The following is a 24,263-nucleotide window of genomic DNA, read 5'->3' as shown; positions in this document are numbered from 1 at the left end:
GACCCTCCAAATGGCCACAAGAAGCATTTACTAGGTGGAAACAGTTCCCAGGCAGCAAAGGGGTATGAATACAGCATTTGGAAGACAGGTTGAACATGTCCAGCATAAACTCTATGCTGCCTTTAGCTACCATGACGTCCCTTACCAACAAGTAACCACAAAAACATTGCCTGGTATCATTTCACTGCTGGCACTCTGCGCATACAATAAACCAGGTTAGTTCTAAAGGGTACTGTCACCAAGAAGGCTGGCTAAAACCTGTACCTAAATACGGAAAGTGATCATTTATTTACCTTGAGTGTAAAGGTACTCACTCCCCAAATTTCATGACAAGTCTTTATTGCAAATTCCCCCTCATCATTCAAAATCAGCATGAACAAGCCAGAATCACCTAGAGAAATGAAACCATGTGGTCTTCACAGACCTAGCAAAGCAGTAAGCAAATTCCCCCGCCTCCCCAAAAAGGCTAAATTACACCCTAATAATTCTTTCAGTTGCAGTTCACTAATTATCTTTTAGTAGATAACAAGAACAACCAGTTTCAAGGTAGCAATCTAAACTCAATGTGTGATTTTTTAAAAATTAAATAAAAATACCAGAAGATATACCAGGAAGCAAACAAAGTGAAGCGGCAGTGTAAAACTGACAGATTCTGGGAGATGAAAAAAATTCAAGTCTGAACGTCCTTCCTTCACCGTGTTGTAGGACCACATGGAAGAAGGAGCAAAATCATCATGTGCAGGATCTGAAGCCCGTGCCACAGAACAGAGAAAGAAAGGTGGATAATAAAGAATAAACCTATTATGCAAGTGCTGATATGTTTCAATCTGGAGGAACACTACCACTTCCTGCAGAGCTTTCTGCCAAGTACAGAATCCATGGGGGAAATGGCTTAATCCCCAGCAGTGACACAGTGTGAGAAGCCTATCTGGGACACACTTAATGTCGTCCTCCACGCGGAGCATGCACTTCCAGGAATAAAGAGTTAGTCACCATGTCTACCTCCACCACCCATCTATCTCTTCATCTTTTGCATATCCTGCTCTGCAGAGACAGGCATTCACACCTACAGGATGCTGCTAAGTCATGCGGGGACATGGCATGCGGGGAACTGCTCTTCTGCAGAAAACTCCTGCAAATACAATGGACATCCCACTAAGATTTCTTCTTTTACATGGATTCCCACAGGTGGTTTTGCTACACCCTGCTCCTGAATGGAAGCACCAACCTGCTTCTGCACACCTTCTCAAGAAGGCTGGAAAGGGGCAGAGAGCATCTTCTTGCATATACTGAGACTCAAGGGAATCATAATGAAACAGATAAATTATTAAAACATTGCTTTAAAATCATGGAATCATTGAAGTTGCAAAAGACCTCTAAGATCATCGAATCCAACTGGCCACATCCACATCCATCACATCACTAAAGCATGTCCACATTCACATGCCTTTTGAACGCTTCCAGGCATGGTGATGCCACCACTCCCCTGGCAGCCTGATCCAATGCCTGAACACCATTTCAGTGAAGAACCTTTTCTTAATATCCAGTCTAAACCTCCCCTGGTGCCACAAGGCCATCTTCTCAGGTCCTATCACTTGTTACCTGGGAAAACAGACTAAGTCCCTTAGGTACAGATTCACCTCCAAGTTATCGAAACCTTTTCCATTTTTTTTTTTCAGTAAAGTTTCTCTGTGGAACTGTGATTTATGCTGAATGCTGTAAACATTTCTTGTTAGCTCACTCCCAAAGCTTATCTCAGAGTGGGGTAAGATCACATGCAGCAATCCCATGAAGCAAAGGAATGAGTCATCAGTCTGAAAGTTAAACAACAAGACAGAATGGTAGGTTCGGACTAAGGTAAGCATAGCAATGCATGAAACACCAGGTTCTAAATTACATCTCTGGAGAGAGCAGCCTAGAACGGCAACTCATAAACAGACCTACCCAATCCAGCATTAAAAAGCATATATAGGGTCTCCAGTGGGATACTTAAGAGAAAAACTCCATGGAATTCAAGGAAGGGGAGAAAAATCTCCCTGAAAAATGTTTGAAACAGCTGAAGAACTTCAATTACCGCAGCATACACTTCTGTAACTAAGTTGGTCAAGTCTTGTGTCCTATGCTCTTACAGGCAGGCATAAAGACTATGGACTAGGAAAACATCATTTTTAAACAAAGCAAATAATTTTAATTAATTTCCAGCGAACTCTATTAACTCTCCTAAAAGCAGTACAGTTTTCCTTGAAGAAGAAAAAAAAGCAATACTGCAAATGGTCTCTCATTTTGTGTACAAGTGGTTCCTTCTTTGACTAAAAAAAAGACAATGCTCTCAAAAAATGAGAGTATGTCCCATGAACCACACTTGACAAAATGGCTCAAAATCTGTTTGTGTGGTTTTGCTGGTCTAAATGCAAGTAATCTAGGTAAGAAGTTTAAATTTCCACCACAGCAACTGAGAGCAAAGCATGTCCCCAGAGACTTATAGCCTGATTAGTGATGATAAGCTGAGATAGCACACAGCCCCAGCTGCTCAATATTATACAAAAAAAGAGGTGGGCAGGTTCAGAGAAAGTGGCACATATTGGTTTCACTCCTATTGACAATTTATCCCTACTATCTCACTCACCCACTCCCTCTTCACCAAAGCATGAAATGACAGTTGCTTAGATTTAAGCTGTTCAATATTCAGCTTACTGTCATCACAGATTACTAAATAAATTAACAAAATGCCACCATTCCACAAAGCAATTCCCAAATATCATGCTAGCCCTACGAATCTTCAGATGTTTTGCTTTCCTCCTGAACTCTTCTGCTCTGTCTCCACTTAACCAGCTACAGCACCCACACTCAGTTGCAACCACAGCTCCTTCTCCTTCCTTGCTCCAAGGCAGCACTGAGGATCATTATGGGTGCAGTGCGCATCAGGGGGATTTTGCCCCAATCCTTCACCTGCACCTCACTGAGCACTGCATGCCATTAAGTTCCCCTTTAGTCACTGCATGCTACAGAGAGTGTATCTACCATCCCCTGGGAGCCCTGATCCACATCCAGTACATGATTGCCCAAGCTAGTTTAGCCCTCAGTGAGGGAAGGAAAAGACAGAGGGAAGCAGGAGAGCCTGGCAATAGGGCCTTCAGCTCAGCTCTTCAGGAAACTTCTCCACACAGTGACTCTGCTGGCTCAGGTGCAACATTCACAGGTTTAATTGTGGTTGTTCTCTTCCTGCTAACACTTTAGCCCAGCCATGCTGCAACATACTGTGTGCACTGCCTGCATCTTCTGGGCAGGGTGAAAACGCTCCAAGTTTCTGGCTGAGAAAGATGAGGAGGACCTCATCAAGAAAAATAATACCAAAAATGTGTTAAGAGGATGAATGCTCAAAACAGGGCAGTGCCATTTAAGACCTCCCAGCATATGCCAGCATGGCCCAAAGACGGAATACTACTAAATTTTTATATCGATACTGCCAAACCCACGATTCAACAGCTTAATAGGAAGATAATTTTGAAGATTATACAGACTACATCCCTTCTTCTCCAATCTGGACCTGCTTCTTCACGCACTGATTTTTTAAGGTAGCTCAGCTTCCATCTCTGTTCCATGACTTCTAATTAGCTTATTTCTCATTTTAAGTATTTACAGCTTGGGAGCTGAAAAAGCAAAGGGATAAGTGACGAGCAGAAGGAACGAAAATTGGCTATGCAGCATAACCACTCCAGGAGCTGGACCACCTCACCTGTGGGCAGGATGGAAAGCAGCTTGGGAATGTCTCCTTCCTGCTCATGAAAACACAAGGGGCTGTGAAAGACTGTCTTCCCACCAGACTGTGGCTGCATCACACCTACCACGCAGTGACTCAGAGCACCCCTGCCACACACACAATTAAGTTCTGTCAAGCCACCACTGACCACCTCTAGTGCGCAGCACATGGCATGCTTTAATTTAGCATTAGCGAAATACCAACAGCCCCTGGAGAGACTTGGATTTAATTCTACTTCAAAAATATGTTCACTGCACTAGAAGCAAAGCAGCACCAATGAATAATAATTACTGTCAGCTCTTTGAGCATTTTCATACCTATACCGAATGTCTTGGAAAGGATGGCTCCTCTTTCCCAACATGAATGCCAGAAACAGTATTTTTCTGGGAAGACCATATCGGATTGCAGATATTTACTCTACATTTCCTTTCTAAACTATCCAGATCCTGAAAGCAGAAGAAACAAGAATACGCCACGTAAAACTGCAGCTCAAATATTTTCAGCAGCCCAGCAAAATATTCTTGCACACATTCTTGTGAGTTAAAAAACAGATCTGCTTTGAGGCACAGTATGTATTTAATGGCAACAGTACAGATTTATGTTTCTGCTTCCTGGGAAGTCACTGCTATGCAAAAGGATATGACTGGCTTCACAGGTCAAGGTAAAATCTACTGTCCTGAAACAGACTGAAAGTGGATAACATGTCTAGCAGCTGAAACACACAGAGCTATCAGAAGGGATTGAGAAGCAGGATACAGCAACACCAATTTATACTGTTTAAATAGCACAGGCAATGCTTTTCTTCTCCACCTGACAACTTCACTTTTTGCTTTCCATTCCCCTTGCCTTACAGCCCTTTGGAAACCTCACTCACAAGGGAGAAGATGTCACTTTTCCCCTGGAACAAAATTAGCTTATGACACATTGTATAATTCCGAAAATACATCAGGCATTAATTTGACAAACTCCTGTCATCAAGACCCTAATTTCTAATATCTTCTTTTCCAGATACTATTAGAAAATTCCTCTGCCTCAGCTATACAACTTGTAACACTTTAGGAGGCAAAGTGTATTCCTGCTCATCCCAAGGTCCTTGACATGAAGATTCATAAACCTCTGTGGAAGGCCTGCTTGAATCTCTTCTTGACCATACAATGTTCTCACCCTAGCGAGTGACTGCCAGTGAGCTGTTTTCTCAGCCAACACTTTGTATTTTACTTCCTATAATTCCCTCACTAATTCCCCCCACTACCTTTTGTTCCTATTAACTCTTTCCTTTCACCTTGGTTTGCTCTCCAGACCTGCATATCCATCCTCACCCCCAGACTACCATGCATACTACAAATCATCTTGAATTCTGCAAAGGTGTACAGTCATGATTTCTGTGCAATACTCTACAAGCCTAGGAGTGCTGTCTGGCAACTGTTCAGGTAGAACCCTAAAATTTAAGTGGGACATTTTCTGTAAAATAGATGTGCTTCTGCTACATAAACTTTATGCCTTCCTACCTTCTCTAGAATTACAGCTGCATCACTCTCGATTGTAAAAAGGCAGGAACAGAGATAGGATATATAGACACACTGAAATGCTTTATAATATCTTCTCGTGGACAATTAACTGTAGCCTGTGAGTCAGAAAACTGTAAGAGATCCACCTGCTCACAACTTTGTGACTTTTCTGGTGAGTTATAGGAGTTATGCTCCAGCTCAGGTAAGCTGCTGTTCCATCTTCACAACAGACCTCACCTGGTTAAACATGACATATCTCTAGCAGATAGCAGAATAATTATATGCACACACAAATCAAATGACATAGTGCTATGTTTTTTCACAGGATGTCCAGAAGTCCCACTCCCTGGTTACAGAGTTTGATGGTAAATGATGTGAGTGGGCTCCAAAAACCAGAGATTCACCCCAAGCTGTAAACTGACGATGCTGACATCAAAGTCATCTCTCTAAATCAGCCCTAAATTAAAATATCAAAATGAAAGGATGGTTCACAGAGATAATAAATGCAAGTAACTATTCTTCATAGCCTTCAATGCACACTCATTTGCACTTGTGAAAGATAATTACAAAACATTACTCTGACTTTATGCATCACCAAACCAAAGCAGTGAACGTGATGTACCAGCATACTCTCTTTGCACTGCTCTCTGTGACTGAAGAGAGTTTGGGAAAAACACAAACCAATATTCATAATTTTAAAGATTTCCTTTCTGTGTCCTCTACCACTGTTTTTTGTTTAATCCCTCTGTGGTCTCACCATCAAAAATCAGAGCATCATTTCCTGTCATGAAGCTGCATATCCTGTATATAAAGGAAAAGCAAAGTTCTTATTTTTTAACCAAATTCCTTCAATGGGAGAATTGCCCAAGTGAAATCAGACTGGCTGGGTTGTGTAAGAGAGTAGGAGGCAGGGGACAACAGTCTTAATATTTCTGGATGCAAGTCCAGGAAAGAGAAAGGAAAGACAGATGCTGTTAGCTGCAGAGGCACCTGAGAAGTCACTCCACAGCATTCCACACACGAGCCAAGGGTGATCTTACTTTTCCTTCCCACATACCTGGGCAAGCAGCCCAGCTAAATGCACACAGCACCAGCAAGGAGACTCAGCTCTGAATGTGCTCTTTATACCACATACATTGGCCAATTTGACCAAAAATTCCTGTCACTTCTGCCCAGTACCAAAACAAACCCGAAAACAAGCAAGGCCAAAGCACCACTGCCAAGTTGGAGAAAATGACCCTGACTAGGTTCTGGGACAAATAGACTGGAAGATGTGTCTTCTTCTGTTCAAACATAATCTTAGTCATGTCTTTGTCAGTAACTACTGTTTTTCTGCCAAGTCTGCATAATCTTTTGCATGACAAGGTATGTTTAGCACATGATCTTTTAAAAATACCTTTTTTAAAAAGAAAGGAAAGTATTTCTGCAGCTATGAAGTCTAAAAACCTTCAGATTACAGATTTTACTCTGGCCAACTTCATTACACACCTCGTGTGCAAATTATTACAGGAAAATGTTATCAAATTAAATTTATTATGCTTTGTGGGGCTGTTTTGTTAACTTATTTAATTAAAAACTTCTCAATTTATGTAATTTATTATGGCATGACCATTGTTAATGAAGCTCACAAAAGATATTGTTGGATACATTCATGCAAAGGAGATGAAGCAGAGCAGAATGAAGGATTATGTTCTCAGACTTGTGAAGCAAAGAAGCCTGAAATAAATGGAAGTTGTGAGTGTTTGGAGCAGACAGTGCATTTATTGTAATTATTTCAGGCTGCATGCTGATTGGAAAAGATTAACATAAATAGGAGCTGCTATTGCAGATGTTTCTATTCTTGCTAGGAAATCCCTTGAATATAGGAAGCACAGAATAAAAATGTGAAGATGCTGTACTACAGAATTGTAACTTTTTATTCTATTCTTTTTTCTGCTCTGGACATACCAGAAGAAATATAAATAAAGCTTTTAATCTTCATGACTTGATGGAAAAACATCACTTTTCTCTGCTAACATGACAAAACATCTAGATGCAACCTGACTACTCAGCAATGAGAATTTTGCACATTCCCTCCTCCCTTCCAGAAGGGCCCCTGAACTGCATGGCACTAGATCACCTCTGGAGGCTACATGGCCTGCAGCTACAACCATAGTCACTGAAATAAAAACCCCAGTAGTTAACAGCATTTAAGATCCCTGTTTCTCCCTTCACAACAACAAACTGGACACATAAATAATTTACATGTAATTCTGGTATTTCTGACTTGCTTTCTATATTAACCAATGGCAATATTTCCATTCAGTCAGGAAAAAAAATACATAGAATTCTTCTTTTTGAAAATTTTCCAAAAATCAGAAGTAGATAAAAATACCTAACAACACTCCTGGAGGTGTGTGTAATACCTCTCATCGTATCTTCTGCTTACCTTCCTCACATCTCATAATTTGTCTTCTTGTCTCCATAGGATCACAAGACACAGAAACCAAGAATTAAAGTAAATGACTTTAATTCTAAAATGACTGCAGGGCTTTTTTGACTGCAACTTTAATCTGCTCAGGTCTATCACTGCAACACTTTTAAAAAGAATTATACAACTATTCAAGCTCTTTCGTTATTTGTGGACCAGCTGCATGAAGTATCCTCCACACTGGCAAAGATCAGCATGAGTCAAAGATACTGTGTCAGTACAGCATCTGCCTACAGGCTGAACGTTATTCTTTCCTGTGGTTCTGCACTAAACATGAAGCAGATATGGGTCCATCCATACACCAACACATCTCCATGCACACTCTGTTCCACAGTCACAGGACACCCAGCTACACCACCACAGGCCAGTCCCCAGAGCTTCTCCAGAGCCTGAAGACCAAAGGGGCTCCTCAGCCCTCTGCTTCCTCCACACTGGATGATGCTAGGAACATGTCAGACCTAAACACAGTTTTCTTGGCCCAGAAGAAACATCCTCTGCTGCCTGCGACTCACTGTGCCGCAAGACCAGCATCACCAAAATGCCCCAGGGTGCTAGGCATCACTGCTAGCACATAGCCTGGTCTCCTTTGGGAAAGAACCAGGGCCGCTGAGGAGGATGGGTGCATGGTGACCAGTGGCTCAAACGCTGCCAGGAAGCAGAAGCCCACTGAGCACATCCTTCTCACAGCACAGACGCTGCCGTGGCACCCAGCTACGACAGTTTCAGTGACAAAGTCCACTGACAGCACCACACATCTCATACTCCAAATCTGTCCCTTTTTCAATGTTAAGAAACAGTATCATCAACTGCAGCTCAGGTAGAGCTTTAAAGTAAAATGTACTAGAACAAAACCAACAGCCCTGTCTAACATGTGCAGAGCGACTTTCAGCGGAGTGGATCTCATGGGATTTCTTAAGCCTTTCCAAGCCAACCGTATAACGCCACAGGTTTTCACAAGTGGAGCTAAGGGCAGAGTTTGGGTGTCCATACACATGATTTCTTCGATTCACCACCAGCTGAAAGGGGTCAAACACTGACAGAACACAGAAGCAATTCTATGCAACAACACTGCAGAGGAAGGAAAGCATGGCCAGTGGCAGAGGGAATTCACCAGAACTGCTGGGGTTTGAAAAAGGAGGGAACCAGCCAGAAAACCAGAGAAAAATGCTGCTTCCTCAACCCAGTAGGGTTGCTACAGAAATTCTACCCTATTTGCAGAGGGGAGCAAGGGATTTATGGGCACAATTACATATTCTGCAAATTGCTTCCAAAGGACTGCCCTTGAATGACTGAAGCAAGATCCAAATCTCCCTAGACTAACTATATAGCAGGGCTCAGCAGGAATGAAATGCATTGTATGACTGTCACTTCTATCATTTCGAGCAGAATCTTGTTTTAGTAGCCTGTCAGATGACAAGGGTAGATAGGAATTCAATAGATAATACTAAAGTCCCAGAAACAGTAATTTCAAGTATTTTTATATTGCAAGTTAGGAACAATAACTCACTTCCCATCTAGAAATATGCTGTGTTCAAATCAGTACAAATAATATCCATTCTCAAGGTGTTTTCATTATGATTTTGCATAAGTCTGTAAAAAGCTGAGACAGCATGCACATTATGGACATAAATCTACTATGCCTAACACCCACATAAATCAAAGCAACTCCACCAAGCTCAGATTTTACCTGAAGTCTTTAAATATGAGTGATTCTCAAGCAAAAAAATAGATATAAATCCACAGTACTGATTTTTCCAAACCAAATATCAATCTAAACACAACCTGTGTACAACCCCAGTCTCAGGTCAGAATCTAGGCACATTCCCGTGGTTTCTTCTCCTCCTCCTAAAAACCCAGCTTCTTCCCCAGCAAACCCATCCATCAGCTCCAGCAAGGGCAGAGGAAGGCCAGCTCCAGGCACCTGCACTGAAAGACTTTTGCTTCCCTGCTTCATTCAACCCTTAGCCTACATAAAGTGTGTCAAGTTGGTGCATGGGAAGAGTCCTGTGTAGCTGACATCTCAAAGAGAGGGGAAAGCAGCTTTTTCTGAGAGCAGCAGCAATGAAAAGGGAAGACAGCAGGAAAAAAAAAAAACCAAACTAGAAAGTTTAGGGACTATAAAGATTCTGATTAGCATCAAAATACTTTGAAGTAAAATTACACATTTACTTTTTATTAACTTCTTACAGTTCTATGTTTTATTGTAACATATTTCCCCCCTTGATTGGGAAATGCAGAGATGTTCTTGTTTAAGCCTTTTGAAGACTCTTCTGTCACCTGAGAACACTTTACCTTCTTATTTAGAATTACCATTTTCCCCGAGAAAGGAAAAAACCTATTCACTTCCCATTTCAGATCTCCTAAACCTTTCCTAAGAATTTCTTTCTTTGTCGTACCAACATCTCTAATGGACTTTGCTCTTTAAGCATTACTTTGGTTCAGACGAAAATCACAACAAGGTTTTAAAAGTACTGGGGAAACAAAACAAAGGAGAAATGCCTGGCAAGTTAGAAAACACAAACCCATACTGCAAAATGTCACATGGGGACTCCCTTCAACCAATGCTGAAAACACTGAAATCTTATCTGCCCATCCTCTCCTATACCATGCCACTCACTAAGGAAAAAGAATTCATCACTTTTGCCCAGTAAGGTTTTGGAAAAGTCCTCCTGCAGTCCTCAATGGCAACCTTGAAGGCCTTTTGAAAACAACAGCAATTTAAAACTCCCTCAACTTGCACTGACAATATTTATGTCAACAGTCAAACTGGTATTTTAGAGTGCAGTAAGTGTAACTAAATTTGATGGTAGCAGCTACTAAAAATTTGCTGTCTTTCCTTTTTCACCCTGGACCAGCCACCCATCCTATAAAGAAACTGCTTTTGTAGAAAAGCCCAGCTCTTGAAGAGACTTTTAAGGGATGCCCACCATTGCTGACAGCTGTGAGCCCAGAGACTGAGCTCCAGTCTGAGATGCCTCCCTGGATGCATTAGGAGCTCTGTGACTTGCCCTTTGCACCAGTGATCATGCCTCAGCCTTGACGAATCCTCACAACCTGTGCATGTTCAAAATGCTCATTTTCCCAGGGCCCAGCAAAATGCCTCCACTGGGATTGCCAAGAAAGCAGTTGTAGGCTTAGCAAAGACATGCTGTAGTATTAATGGTGTGTTTTATCTTTTACCTCTCGCCAGAAGTACAAACCCAAAAGGAAATGTTTCTGCAGGTTCTGATCTTTCTGCCCTTCATCTCTTCAGATGAGCCTTCTTACACAGGTATTTTATCCTTGCCAGCTCTTTAGAGACAGCACTTCCCTCTCATTCCATCTTCCCTAAATCCTGACACGCAACCCAAGCTGAAGAACACCAACCCCGTCACATCTGATGAATTAGTACTGACAGTGGCTGGTGCTTTTGCTTAGTTTGTTTGTTTGGGTTTTTTTCTGTAGGGGCAAGGAAATCAAGTTCACCCTTCAAATGAACCAAGGGTCAAATCCCTAATGAAAAATTAAAGGCTTTCGCCATTATGGGGAATTACAGCACAGCATAAGGATGCACGGTGAACTTTGCAATGTCCCACAGAGCCCCTAAGGAAAAGAGATGCACCCCAAAGCTGTGGTCAGAGGTGGCCATACGTACCCCCTGTCCTTGTGGTGAGGAGGTTCACAGGAGCCTGTGAACACTCACATCCTTCTGCAAGACTGGCACTGAGACCCCAGCCCCACTGCTGCTGTCACCCTGTGGGGCACCTGACATTCAGCCCAGTGTTTTCTTTGCTTGTTGCCACAATCAGTGAATAGCAATATTCTCCTTATCGCATCTGAGGAATACAGTGCTTTTCTCTAACCTGAAGTACAAGCTGAGGCACAGGAAACAGGTTTCAGAAGGTTTACACAGATGCACTTTCTTTTTTTTCCCCATTCTGGTATGAAAATGTTGAAAAGAATGTAATTATTTATACTGCATTTGTTTTGGAAGTGAAGACACAGATCACCCACTTTTAATTTCCTTTTACAAGGTTCATCCTTTATTTTGTAAGAACTATAAAAATTCATTTGAAAAAGTAATATATTCAAGACGAATAAAGATCAAGTGCAAAATATTTTTAGAGGCAGCTTCAGTACAACTATTAAGTTGTCAAATAAAACCATCTAGTCTAAGTTATACCAGAAAAGGGTCAAAGATTATAGCTAATTTCTCAGATTGAAACTGTTTCCAGGAGCAACTCTTCCATCCAAAATGCTGCTAGGTAACTCCAAGAACAGTCATGTGTATGAGTGAAGACAGTGAACCCAAGTAGTATCAGTGAGAGCAAGAAGTCCACCTCTCACCAAGCTCCAATTTTCACTACCACAAACCTCCCACCTCTGCAGTCAGCCCACCTCTGCATCAACTGACCACAACAAGCTCAGTATCTGTAATTAAAAACAAACATGCTTTTTTTTTTTTTTTTTCCCTAGATGGCAACACTGAAGTGCACTTCCCTGATAGCTGATCCTTAAGAATTCAATCTTTCTCTATCAGCTGTGGTATTTAAAGTCACTAAAATGTTACCCTGTCAGTGCCCTTTACCTGCAACTGACTGGTCCAAAATGCAGAAACAATGTCAGAAAGTCTGAGACCAAATGCTTTCAGAGCCACATTAGCTCCTCATGCACACATCACATTTACATTTACAAAAATGTCAATTCTACTACAATACCAGTATTTATAAATTAAAAAGTCTAACCCCTTGCCTTAAATATTTTTAGAAGAAAGGCAACAATACAATTTAAAAAAATTATTTGGGGAAACTGTGGATGCATAGGAAATAGAGGAGGCAACTTGGAGCAGCCAAGTGAATGGACAAACACATGAGGTTACAGAATCAGCCCCTAGCTCACCAATGCTTTACATTAACAAAGAACTGCTCTCCAAGCCTGATAATATTTTAGTCTCCCTTTGCAGATGCCCAGACATTTACTCAGTATTCAAAGCTGCAATCCACAGCTTCAAGAATCAGAATTTAAAACTAGCAGTCTTAGCTGACAGATTAAAAATTGCTTCTATGAAACAAGAACCAAGACACACTAACTCCAGACAACAAGACTCCTTTTGGGAGCCCACAGAACACCTTCTCTGCAACTCCACAGCAGCCGGAAAATAAAGGACCTGTGCAACCTGCAGGGTCCTCACTCACCTTATGCTTTTCTAATGATTTCCCAGTTAACTCAATGTCCACAAGATTTTAAAATCCATTTACTTATCATCAAAGCATTGTTTGCCAAGTCATGCATTTAAGATGACAGTGCATGGAGTTGACACTGCACAGAGATTGTTTCTCTCAGGGAAGTTCTTTGGAGAAAGGACAGGGTCTGTAGAAGTATGTTTGTGGTCATACTGTCACATGGAAAATCCAAATTGGAATGGTACTTTTATATAAACTAATCCTGAAAGTAATGTAAAATATATTTTATTGGATCTGACCTGTGGTCAGATTTCATTTCAAGAATGATCCCCAGCATGACAGCCTTTTACATGGAAAAAATAAATACACATTTGTGAGCTGAAATCAGTGACAAAGGTGTAATAGCAAATATCCCTATGGTAAGCTTGTGAGAAGGGGCTGTTCTCAGACAACAAAGCCTGAATACAAGAGGGTACATCACTTATTGCTGCACAAACCAGGCTGAAAGAACAGCACACAGCTGATAGGTTCATAGTTGTTCACACAGCATGACAATGGGAAGGGCTGAGATGGCATTAGACAACACAACAGCATGCATTTCAATTTTTAACAGATTCCAGCAGATTTTTTTCTTTTTTGCTCACAACCAAGGGAAGTTGCAATGCTACTGACACTGCACAGTTGACTGTTGTTTTTCAATGTGTCAAAAAATCTACTATAATTAAGTAATTGGTTTGCCTCTGTCCATTTTGTTCCACACCACTGCCTCACACTTGTTTAAAGAAGAGAGGAAAATTTGTTGACAATGTGGCAGATAGTGGGAAAAAAAAAGTTAAGCTTGAATCGTTCAAATTAGGTGGTATTTGTACAGATGGAGCACCTGCCATGACTGGCAAGAAGAACAGTCCTGTCGCTTTGCAAGAAACATTTTTGGATCGACTGTTATTGAAATACCATTTGTATCCATCAGGATTGTTTCCTGAGCCAAAGATTTAAGTTTCTTGCACATCTAAATCCTGTCAAGTCCCACTCTAGCAAAATAAGTATTTATAGAATCACAGAATCATTTATGTTGGAAAAGATCTTTGAGTCCAACTGTTAACTCAGCACTGCCAAGTCCACCACTAAACCATGTCCCTAAGTGCCTTATCTATGCATCTTCTAAAAACCCACAAGGATGGTGACTCAAACACCTGTTCAAATGCTTGATAAGCCTATCAGTCAAGAATTTATTCCTAATACCCACAATGCAACAGAGACATATAAGCATATGAAGGAATTGATTAAAATGATGAGAAGAATATATATACAATGTTTTCTGTCAAAGGGCAAAACCTCTGAAGATTCTGGAAATAGAAAATTACCAATACATTTTCTGAACATGAATTATTAACCTTTCAATAACAACAGTCTTGCTTATAACCAAGAATGGGATCGCAAATCTGGTGTATAGGGACAGGACATGTCAGCTATGCAACCTCAATACATCTCACAGGGAAAGAAAGGATTACCTGGACTGCATGCTGTCATCCATGTGCTGCTTTTCAGTCAAAGCTGAGATGTTCTTATTCTATTTGAATTGTGTGCTTTGGTTATACGCAGTGTGTGCGAAGTGACAGTTAAAGGACTGAGAAATACTGTGATCTGAACTTTGAGGAGTTTTCTCACTCTAAGTTAGAAGATCCTAGAAAACAAAAATTTCCCACTCGTATCTCATTTTATAACATGGTGTCAACCATTCCTTTGAAAAAGGTTCCAGTTTGGAATCTCTCAGCTTTAAAAAAGAGGAGATGTCCTTGCAGCAGCAGAGGGATGATTGGTCCTCCCACCTACAGAACAGGACCAGGCACACCCAGGGAACAACAACACCCGAAAATGAGTACTTAGAAGCAGATCTCCTACGATACATGCCTTCCCTTTTAGTGCTTGTGTAGACTGGGACTGACACATATTCATTAACACTAATACTCTACTACAATCTTTGTAAAAATAGACTGTTCAAAAGTCACCAATTCTCATCTCAATGACTTGGTGTCAACAAAGCTGAAAACAAGGGCAAAAAGGACGTTTAGAAACACTATCACGCTATTTGAAGGTTGCAATGGCAGAATTACCCTGTTAATTCCATTTCAGGAGAAAAGAACTGAGGGTCACTGTTTTGACACTAATAATAATAATTACACTTAATAAAACATAAGAATCAAGATAAATTTTAAAGACCATTTAAAGTACATCTAGGAAAAAAACCCAACAAAATCAAGCCCAGCTCTAGCAAGATTTACTATATAGATGACCCCTGGATTTACCCATTTCCAGCCTTGTGAACAGTCTCCTCCACTGGGGACTTTACCTCTTCTGCAACTCCTATATTTGCACATACTGATGATTCTATGATTTTTGTTCCTGGCAAATACCATTTTTTGCCTAGATGGAGCTAAGTAAAACAGAGTATCAGCATTTCCAAATAAATCTTCAGAGTGAAAAAAGGAATTACAGAAGTGTTTTTAGAAGTGTAAGAAAAGCTTTTCTGGGGTTTTTGTTGCTTTTTTTGCCTTTTTTTTTAAGGAGTGTATCGAAAACAATATACAAATATTGCTGTGTGAAGAATAAAAATAATTGAAATGGAAGTCTGAAGAGATTGTACCTCTTTACATTACCAAACACAGAATACAGATGGGTTAAAAAGTCAAGAATTAAAAAAACCCATTACTTAAATTTATTTTGGTTTTAATGGTGATAAGATGAAGTTTCATCCCTAAGATATATAATCACCATTGCTTGCTTAACCATATATGACCTAGCAAGCAATTTCATACAAAATTTTGCTGCAGTTACTCTTTAAAGGGAAAGAAGTATTTGTCTCTGCTCTTAAAGGTGAGGGAGTACTAGCAGGAACTCAACACTTTTCACCCACTGCTTTTCCTTCTTCTAATTATAGTACCTTTACAATGGCAAACACCATAGACTCATTTGAATTGTCCAAAGGAACACCTTCTGCTACAAATTATTCACATGCACATAAAAATGTATACTTTGTAAGTATTACAAGAATACTTTGCATGAAGCAAATTCTGCTTCATGCAGAACAATACATATTTGTAATCCACATGAGGGGAATGGCCCCCACATGCTTTTCATATATCCCACTAACTCCTAGTGCAAGCATATTAAACATTTCAAATGAAATGCTGAATACTTATGTCTAGACATACAAAGTACCTTTAGTGAATACAGCTGCAAAAGTGTGTAACCCAGTTTTGGTAACTGCAAAAAAAATACTCCCTTTAAAATCAATGCTATGATGTGGTGAAGGAAGCAACTTTGACAGAAATAAACGATAGCACCATTAAAACCAACAACATTCATTAAAACCAACAACATCCACACAGTAAACCTCTTAAGACAGCCCAACACCTAAGACATGCTACCTTTAAAAGCACATGCCCTATTAAATGAGGTTGCGCATCCAGAGGATGAAGTGGGAACACGAAGTGACCCCCCAGGAGAGCTCTGTGTGTCAAACCTCCACAATCTGAGTAAAATACTGGCTGTTCTGTCAGCACCACAATATACAGGTAATATTTTCCAACTGGAAATTCCACAGAAATTTTAAGTCCATTCCCTGACCCTCTGGTCCCTTCCTGTCCACCTTCTACTCTCTTTATGCATTGTGTCCCTTTCCTAACTTTTTAAAATTCTGTTTGTCTCTCCTTTTACTGTCACTTGAGAACTGGACTTTCATTTATTGTTCCTTAAATAATTAAATAGTCTCCATTTGCTTTCCTGCTTCCAAGCCAGACTAGCATCCCATTTATGTGTTGTCACTCACTTCTGTCACCTTTCATTTTTTCTTATTAGCATAGCTTTATAGTACTATTTGGCAAGCAGAGATTAATTTTTTTCTTCTTCTCAAAGGATAAGTTAGCAGCTTTATGAAACTGCTATTAAGGAAATGCCAAATTCATTTAAAACACACACACTAGCTAGTTGAATTGACCCTGCAAAGCAGAGGTAAGCCTTAATCAAGTACATCAAGATCTGTAGTGCTAATTTTCATCTCTGTTTAAGTAAAATGTCTGATTACCCAGCTCAATGTATCTCTGAAAAGGCCTTTTACCAGTCCCATTTCCTCAAGAGGCATTTTTCATCTCCTTTCTGTCAATGGAGCTGAGATACAAAAAGCTAAATTTGATTCTACAACAAGGTTTCTAGTCCCACTGAAATCAACCAATACATCTCTTCTGAAGGTCTATGGCAAGCCCATGACAAATCCATGGCACTGCACGGAGCAGAGCCAGAGGGCTATGGTACTGCCCTGATCACCTCAACTTCGAGAGTCAAACTACTCAGATCAGCCACTGCTTTCTCCCTGTTGTCATCTACTTCTCCCCAATTTCAAGGGCATCTGGACTTCTTCATCTGTTCCCATGTGTCTACCTCTCTTTTTTTCATCCCTACAGAAGTTCATACCCTCCAGAGAAAGCAACGCCATTTTAATTCAGCAACCATTGCCTTTTCCTTGGTGATGGAAAAGAGAGCTAAGGAGCAGGGATAATCCTTATGGTGAAAGGATTTCTCCATGTCCATTGTGGAAACCAGTCAGAACTAAGTCAGTTTTTAAAAAAGGTCTGCTTGCTGAAGGTCCTCAGCGGAGCATTTAAATATCCAGGGAGAGATGAATAAAAGGTACTTTGTTGCTCAGTAAGCATTGCGTTTACATTTCCAAGTTTAAACTATGCTGGATAGAGGCACTGACCAGTCTTTTGGGATACGTCTGATCAGTCCATTGGCATCAATGGCGAGTACAGACATGAACACCAGATACCCACAGAAGTCTCCATGAAGCAGGATCATGCATCTTGAGGCACTGTGAAATAATGAGATCCTCCTCCACAGTGGGCTCTACAGCAATTGTTTATCTGAACCATGAGCTCTGAGGAAGCAGTGAGTAAAACCAATACCACATCACACTCTTTTTCCCTCTGGGATGCACCCACAAGCCCGCTATACATCCAGACAAACAAACTGCGCCAGAATGACGGAAGCACAGAAACTACTTATGAATAGAGCTGGAGTGAAACTAAAACCAGAGATTAAACTCCCCATAACTACTCTAAATTTGGTGCTACTTCACCCACAGCACACTGGATTTAAGAGCAGAAGATATACCCTGCTCATGCATGTATTCACAGGTTGTTATCCCTTTAAAAATACTTATTGAAGGTGCTGAGAAATCCCTACATCCTTTTTGCCTATACTTTCTGTAGACATACTGACATTTGATTCATACCAGTACTGAAGTGCTCTACCAAAATTGCACTTTCTGGAGGTTACTTTCAGTAAATAAAATACTAATTTTAAAATGCTTGGCCAAACAGGCCAAAGTAAATGCTATGTGTTCTGTGAATTCAAAGAACTTATTCCTGGTTCAAAACACCGTAATTTTGAAATAAGGTCCTGTTTAACATTATTTTAAGTTTCTAAACTGCTTCACAAGAGTTTTCTCTGCGTTTCTGAATGAACTTTACTGAATGAAGCAAAATTAGGGCTATTATTTTGCTAGCCACAGAACACTAATTTAATTTGCATTCTCTAATGAGCACTGCATGCAGATGACAACAAGGACAGTAGTTACATGCAAATCCTGTAAGTCATCACAAATGCCGTATTCTACTCTGAGAGGAAGTACCTTCCTTAGTTCATCTTCTGATTAACTGAAGTGACAATAACAAGTATTTCTTCCCATATTCCTTCTTGTTAAAATCATCCACTTCATTAAAAAGTTTAAAATCTTCCTGTGAGTGAGCCATGTATCCCTCTCATAAATATTCCTAGTGAAGTGACAGGAAATATCCCTAAAAGCAAGACTCAGAAGTACCTTATTATTTAACTGAACATCTAAAGGTGCTTTTGAAATGAAGCAATACATTTTCTCTGGCTTTAGACTCTTGAGTTAGCACTTCTGAATACAGTTGAATTTTATAAATTCCAGTTCTCCTGCCAGGAGGATATTTCTTTAGCTGACATATCATGCACTTGCTCTCTTACTCTAGTTACTCCAATGCTGATTCAGTGCGAGCAGGAATAATTTCCTATCTCCCAAAAGATTTGAAATATGGACCCATGAAGCACATGGAAAAGACAAATCACACCTGTACCCTTAAGTCTTGCTATTCCATTTATATATGGCAAAGCTTTCATGGACTTTATTAGCTCAGGACTGGATCCAGAGCACAGACTTATATGCCTATTAAATGATACTTCTTTTTCACTTAATCCCACATTTGAGGCAAAACACATTGATTCTTGATAGTTGCAGGTGCAAGCCTCATTCACTCAGGCCCTGAGCTCCAAGACACTCAGCAGCTTCAACTCACCCTAAGGCAATTGAAGACTACAATCACACAGGAGAAGCTTATTTTGGCTGGACTCAAGTCAGTGCAAATTTTACAGCAGACCTCAGGGGAAGACAAGACCAGGGTTCAGTGACCCAGCCAGCAATAGCTGAATAAATGCAAGAGATCTGGACTTAACCTCACATTCTTCTCTTACCGAAGTCCATCTCATTAGCACCAATGGGCACAACCTTAGGCAGTCTTGCATACTGAAACTCTCTGACCATGGGCCTGAACCTGCTATCTTGAGTCACCAGAGTATTACCTGCAGAAGTAATCACACAGAAAACCAGGCAACTTGCACAAGCAAGGGCTGCTGCAATCACAGTTATGATTAATTCTGGGCAATTTTACTATTTAGAAACTAAACTAGAAAATTAGACTCTGAACATAGTAAAGGTTTTGCAAATTTAGTTCATTCTACAGATTATTTTCTTTCCCTCTAAACCAAACTAGACACCTATCCTTTTCAATCAAATTACTAAGAATAATATCAATAGGTAAGCCATTTGAACACTGTGGTGCTCTATGTCAAAGCCTTCAAGCTACCGAGTTCAGTAGGGCGTGACGCACATCTTTCAGTTTAAACATACAAATTATTAGACAGGTTACAAGAAGAAATTTTCGACAGGTCTTTTTTGATATTCAGAAAAGGATATCCCAGTCAGAGTTTTCAGCTGGAAAAATGGTCATTTTCATTTCCTTGCCAAATCCATAACATTTTCTCATGGCTACTATATTTTAAGTAATTGCAATAATCTCAAAAGCATTAGTTTAGTATGTCATTTTCATATCTGTGTAAATACCTCTAAGATTACTTCTCTGAAGAGAGCACTAAATGTTGTTTGCCTGGTTTTCATTCTAACTCATTAAGTAGTTGATCTATTTATGCTTTTCAAGTTATTTGGCTGTTTTCTTCCTATAATCACACCGTTTCTGCTGTCTAGGGACAATCAGAAAGGCTGGGCGATAACCTGCAGCCTGAATCACTTTCACGTTTTCTAACCGATACTCTAAAATCTCCTAATTTTTAAAGGCAGAAGCCAAGAAGGAAAGAATTCTCGCCGGCACATCAGAGGCATTTTCCAAATTTTTGGCGAGGGAAATTCTAGACATGTAGCTTGCCAGAAAGGCGAGAGAAGAGCCCGCGGCTCCCACAGACACACAGTATCCGCTTTCTGCAAGAGATCACGGCGTTTCCGTGCGGGCTCCGAGGTCGCGGCCGTGTCCCGCCCGGGGTGCTGGGTCGCACGGAGCCCCCCGCGGCCGCGGGATCCCCGATCCCCCATTCCTGCCCCGGGCCGGGGGCATCCCGCACCCCGCTACCGCTCCGGGGCAGCTCCAGCACCACCCGCTCCGGTCCCGCCCGGTGCCTCCGCGGGCAGCGGGGGCGGCGCCGCTCACCTGGGCGCAGCAACACCGCCGCTGCCCTGCAGCCCGCCTGCCGCCCGCCGCTGCCATTTGTTGCTCGCGTTCGGAGGGAGATGCCCTCTTCCTCCCTCCACCCGCATCGCAGCCACGGCCGCCCGAACCGTAGCAACTGGTCCTGGTAGGTCTCAAAGTGGAAAAATCCTACGGCAACACACACGCTGTCTTCCCACGCGTCCCCGCCTGCGCCGCCCCCTTTCCCCGGCAGCCCCGCTCGGCGCTCCGGCCGCCGCCCGCACGCTGGGCAGCGCGACCGACCTCCGGCAGCACACGGCCGGGGAGGGACAGCGGCCGGGCACCCCGGGAACACACACGGATGGCAGGGGCGCTTTATTTCCTACCCCCACTTTTCGGATGTCGCTCCGGTACGGGATCGGGGGCCGCGGCTCTCAAATCCCTCGCCTGCTTCCAAGCGAGGGGCTGTCAGCCCCCTTCCCGCAGCCTCCGCCTCTGGATTCCCTCCCCATCTCCCGCTGCCTCGGCAGAAGCCCGACCCCGTCACCCCCAGCACTCACGGACACCGGAGGTTCGCCAGCACGGGCTGGGGGAGGGAGTATCTCCGCTGGCCCTCGCCGGTCGGTGCCGGGCGAGGTGGCACGGCACGGCGGTAGCCCCTCGGAGGCAGCAGCGCTGATCGCCTTCCCCCCGCTCCCTCCCGTCGAGTTTCCTCCCGGCGCTGCCGCCCCCCGCCCAGCACCTGCGGGGAGCCGCAACTCAGATCGCGGCGCCTTCCCGCAAAACTTCTCGGCGTGTGGCCCCGGCTGCTCCGCTCCGCTCCGCTCGGCGCAACAGGCAGCGCTGCTCACCTGGCGCGGAGCCGCCGCGCCATGGGAGCGACGGGCGGAGCCTGCGGCCGGGGCGGCGGGGCCCGAGCGCAGCCAACGCCCGCCCGCCCTGCTGCCTCCGCCGGGCGCCCGCCGGGAGGCTGTGCCTGCCGCGCCGCCGCTCCTTCTGCCCTGCGCTGCGGCTGCAGGCACGGAGGCAGGCGGGCTGGGAGGGAGGAGAGAGCGGGGCGGGGAGGGAGAGAAGGAGGAGACCTCCCTCTCGCTCCCACCGCGCAGCGGGGAGGTGCTGCCCGTCTCCCGCCCGGGGCTGGCTGTGGTTCTCACCCTTCGGCTTTAGGGGCAGGGTCGGGGCTGCCCGCGCCGGGGCCGACGGAGAGGGAGCCCTGCCTGTCGAGAGCACCGTGGGTGCCTTCGGAGGGTGCTTCTGCTTCCCCCAGTGCCCACCAGGTTCCCCAGCAAAATACGAATGAGGTTAATTGTTTTGCCCATCGTAGTGAACAGCTGTCATTGCCAATGTTTAATACTAGCTACGATGGCTGAACCTGCGCTGTGCTCAACCTCACCAACCTTTTGTGATGATCCAGTTACTCAGATCCTGCTTCGGGTTTATCACGGTTCTTGCGAGGGTGACTTTATTCTCGAAGAGGTGCTTCTCTGAAATGTGCTGTGTTGCAGCAGTTGCATTGACTGTCATAACCCAGACTTTTAAGAAACATCACCAGTTGGTTTCCTCTCTCACTCAAACCTTCATTCTCTGTTGTGCCCTTTTTTACTCTGGCTCTGCAAAGTAAACTTTCTATTCACTTCATGCAACAAAGAATTTTGTTGCCTGTCTCCAGCTGAGAGCACCTGGGTAGACAGGTTTTAGAAAGATCCATCTTAGCTGGTTTGTTCTAAGGTGAAAAGCTGCCTAAGATGCGGCATGGAACAGAAAATGAATTGGCGTTGATTTCCTGTGGGCGGGTTTTTTTTGGTTTTGGTTGGTTGGTTGGGTTTTGGTTTTGTTGTTTTTTTTTTTTGTTGGTGGGGTTTTTTTTGGTTTTTTGGTTTTTTTTTTTTTTGTCTCTAACTATACAAAACCTTTTTATCTACATAAGAGGCCATTGTGAAAAAGAAACTTCTAGGTCAGCAGGACCAGTGCTATGGCCAGAGACAGGTGGTCCTTTGAGGGAAGAGGGGACAAAGGAAAAGCATGCAATTAATACATTGCCAAATGTCATTTTTCATCATGAAACCTCAGTCCTGTGAGTTTCTACCCAAGTAAATATTTACCTCCCTAAGTAAGCTACCTGAATCATGTTATCAAGATAATACAGGACCAGGCCATTGTACTACATCAAAACCTGCTCTTTTGCCTCCTAAGAATATTTGCAAATTGGCTCATGAACACTTATATGTATGTCTATCATTTTACATTCTTATAAGAGAAAATAACAAATATAAAAAGAAACTTGATAAAAATAATTTTCATGAGTTCCTTACACATTTCTCACACTGACTGACTCAACCCAGCTTTAAAGACATAATCAGTTAAAAAGTAAAAACATAGTACATGAGCATGCATTTCTTTTTGCAGTGTGTTTGATCGTGTCACAAAGCGGATGAAACTGACTGAAGAAGCCAAGACTGCACTGCCAGCCCTGTATTATTTGCAATGGGAAACAATTTTCAGGCTTTATGAGTTTTATTCCTTTAGCTGAAACCTACTCCAATTCATTTAAAGGAAGTAGAAAAATATTAATCGTTGATAACCCAGACCCAAAATCTAATGTGCAGTGGTCCTTTACAATACAAATACAGCTTCTGTTCATATTTTTACTATTCAGTATAAAGGTATATGACAACTGGGTATAGCACTCAGACTGGATGAACTTGGTTGCTCACCCCTGCAATACACCACATGACAAGCATTGCAAACCTCCTTGAAGTGACTTGATGTTGTTAAATTCTTCTCAATTAAAAAAAAATGAATTGAGAGATTTGCTTTTTATTTGGCTCAACACTAAAAAAATAGATGAAAACACAATGATTTCTCTTTGAAATTGAACCTCTAGTGGTACTTTGTGGAATGAGCTATTTGCATAGTTAACTGTCACAACAATATAAGACTGATCTTAGTAAATCATGCATAACTTAATTTACTGCATTAGCCATGATGTTATTTATCCTAATGATTTAAGTGTAATTGACAAGGAAAATGGAAGTTCACAAAAAGATAGAAATACTTGGTTTTTTTCGTGGAAATTGAACCTTATAAAAAGTTTTTTGACTAGCTGCACGTGTGTAGCTGGTTTGCAGATTTGTATTCAAAGACTCACTGCTGAGAGCAGCTAAGCATCTACAACTTCAGTTGAAGAGCAGGGGTTTAGTATAGCTCTAGAAAGGAGAATAAAGTACTTTTTCTGGGGAAAATTACTGTAAAGGGATGCACAGCTACTTGCTGTTACAAATGTCACAGATTTTTAAGAACTGAAATACTGCTGATACTCATGGTGGTTGTGTGCAGTAGAAAGACTATATTATTATTATTCTAGGTGAAAGAAACTTTGGTCCTTGAACAAACCCACTAGCAGATTTGCTGACTGGCTTACTGGCATCTCCTGTCCATTTTACATGAGTAGAAGTGAAAGGATTAGTCCTCTGCTAGGAAGGAGTAAAAGTTTTAAGGGTAAGGAAAAGGTAATTTGGGTGTCCTCACATAAGAAAGAAAATGCTAATATTTGCTGACTTCTACACATAGTCAGGAAAATGAGGG

General features: G+C 42.1%; 1 protein-coding gene across 3 annotated transcripts in view; it reads right to left on the bottom strand.

The window, feature by feature from the left end:
• LRRC3B (leucine rich repeat containing 3B) overlaps positions 1 to 21,672 on the bottom strand; it is a 45,392-nt gene extending 23,720 nt beyond the window's left edge. The window contains exon 1 of one of the 3 annotated variants that reach the window (XM_085051138.1): positions 21,239 to 21,672. The gene's annotated coding sequence lies outside the window, so the exon portion shown is untranslated. Of the gene's footprint in view, positions 1 to 20,699; positions 20,918 to 21,238 lie in introns of those variants that run through there. The other 2 variants (XM_085051142.1, XM_085051139.1) reach the window with 2 other exon arrangements.
• Between the last annotated feature and the right edge of the window lie 2,591 nt (positions 21,673 to 24,263).

The sequence above is a fragment of the Lichenostomus cassidix genome, chromosome 2 (genome assembly GCF_008360975.1).
Source record: "Lichenostomus cassidix isolate B80296 chromosome 2, HeHo_3.0, whole genome shotgun sequence".
NCBI lineage: Eukaryota > Metazoa > Chordata > Aves > Passeriformes > Meliphagidae > Lichenostomus > Lichenostomus cassidix.
Note: the sequence above shows the minus strand (reverse complement) of the source record. Positions and strands in the feature narration are given on the sequence as shown.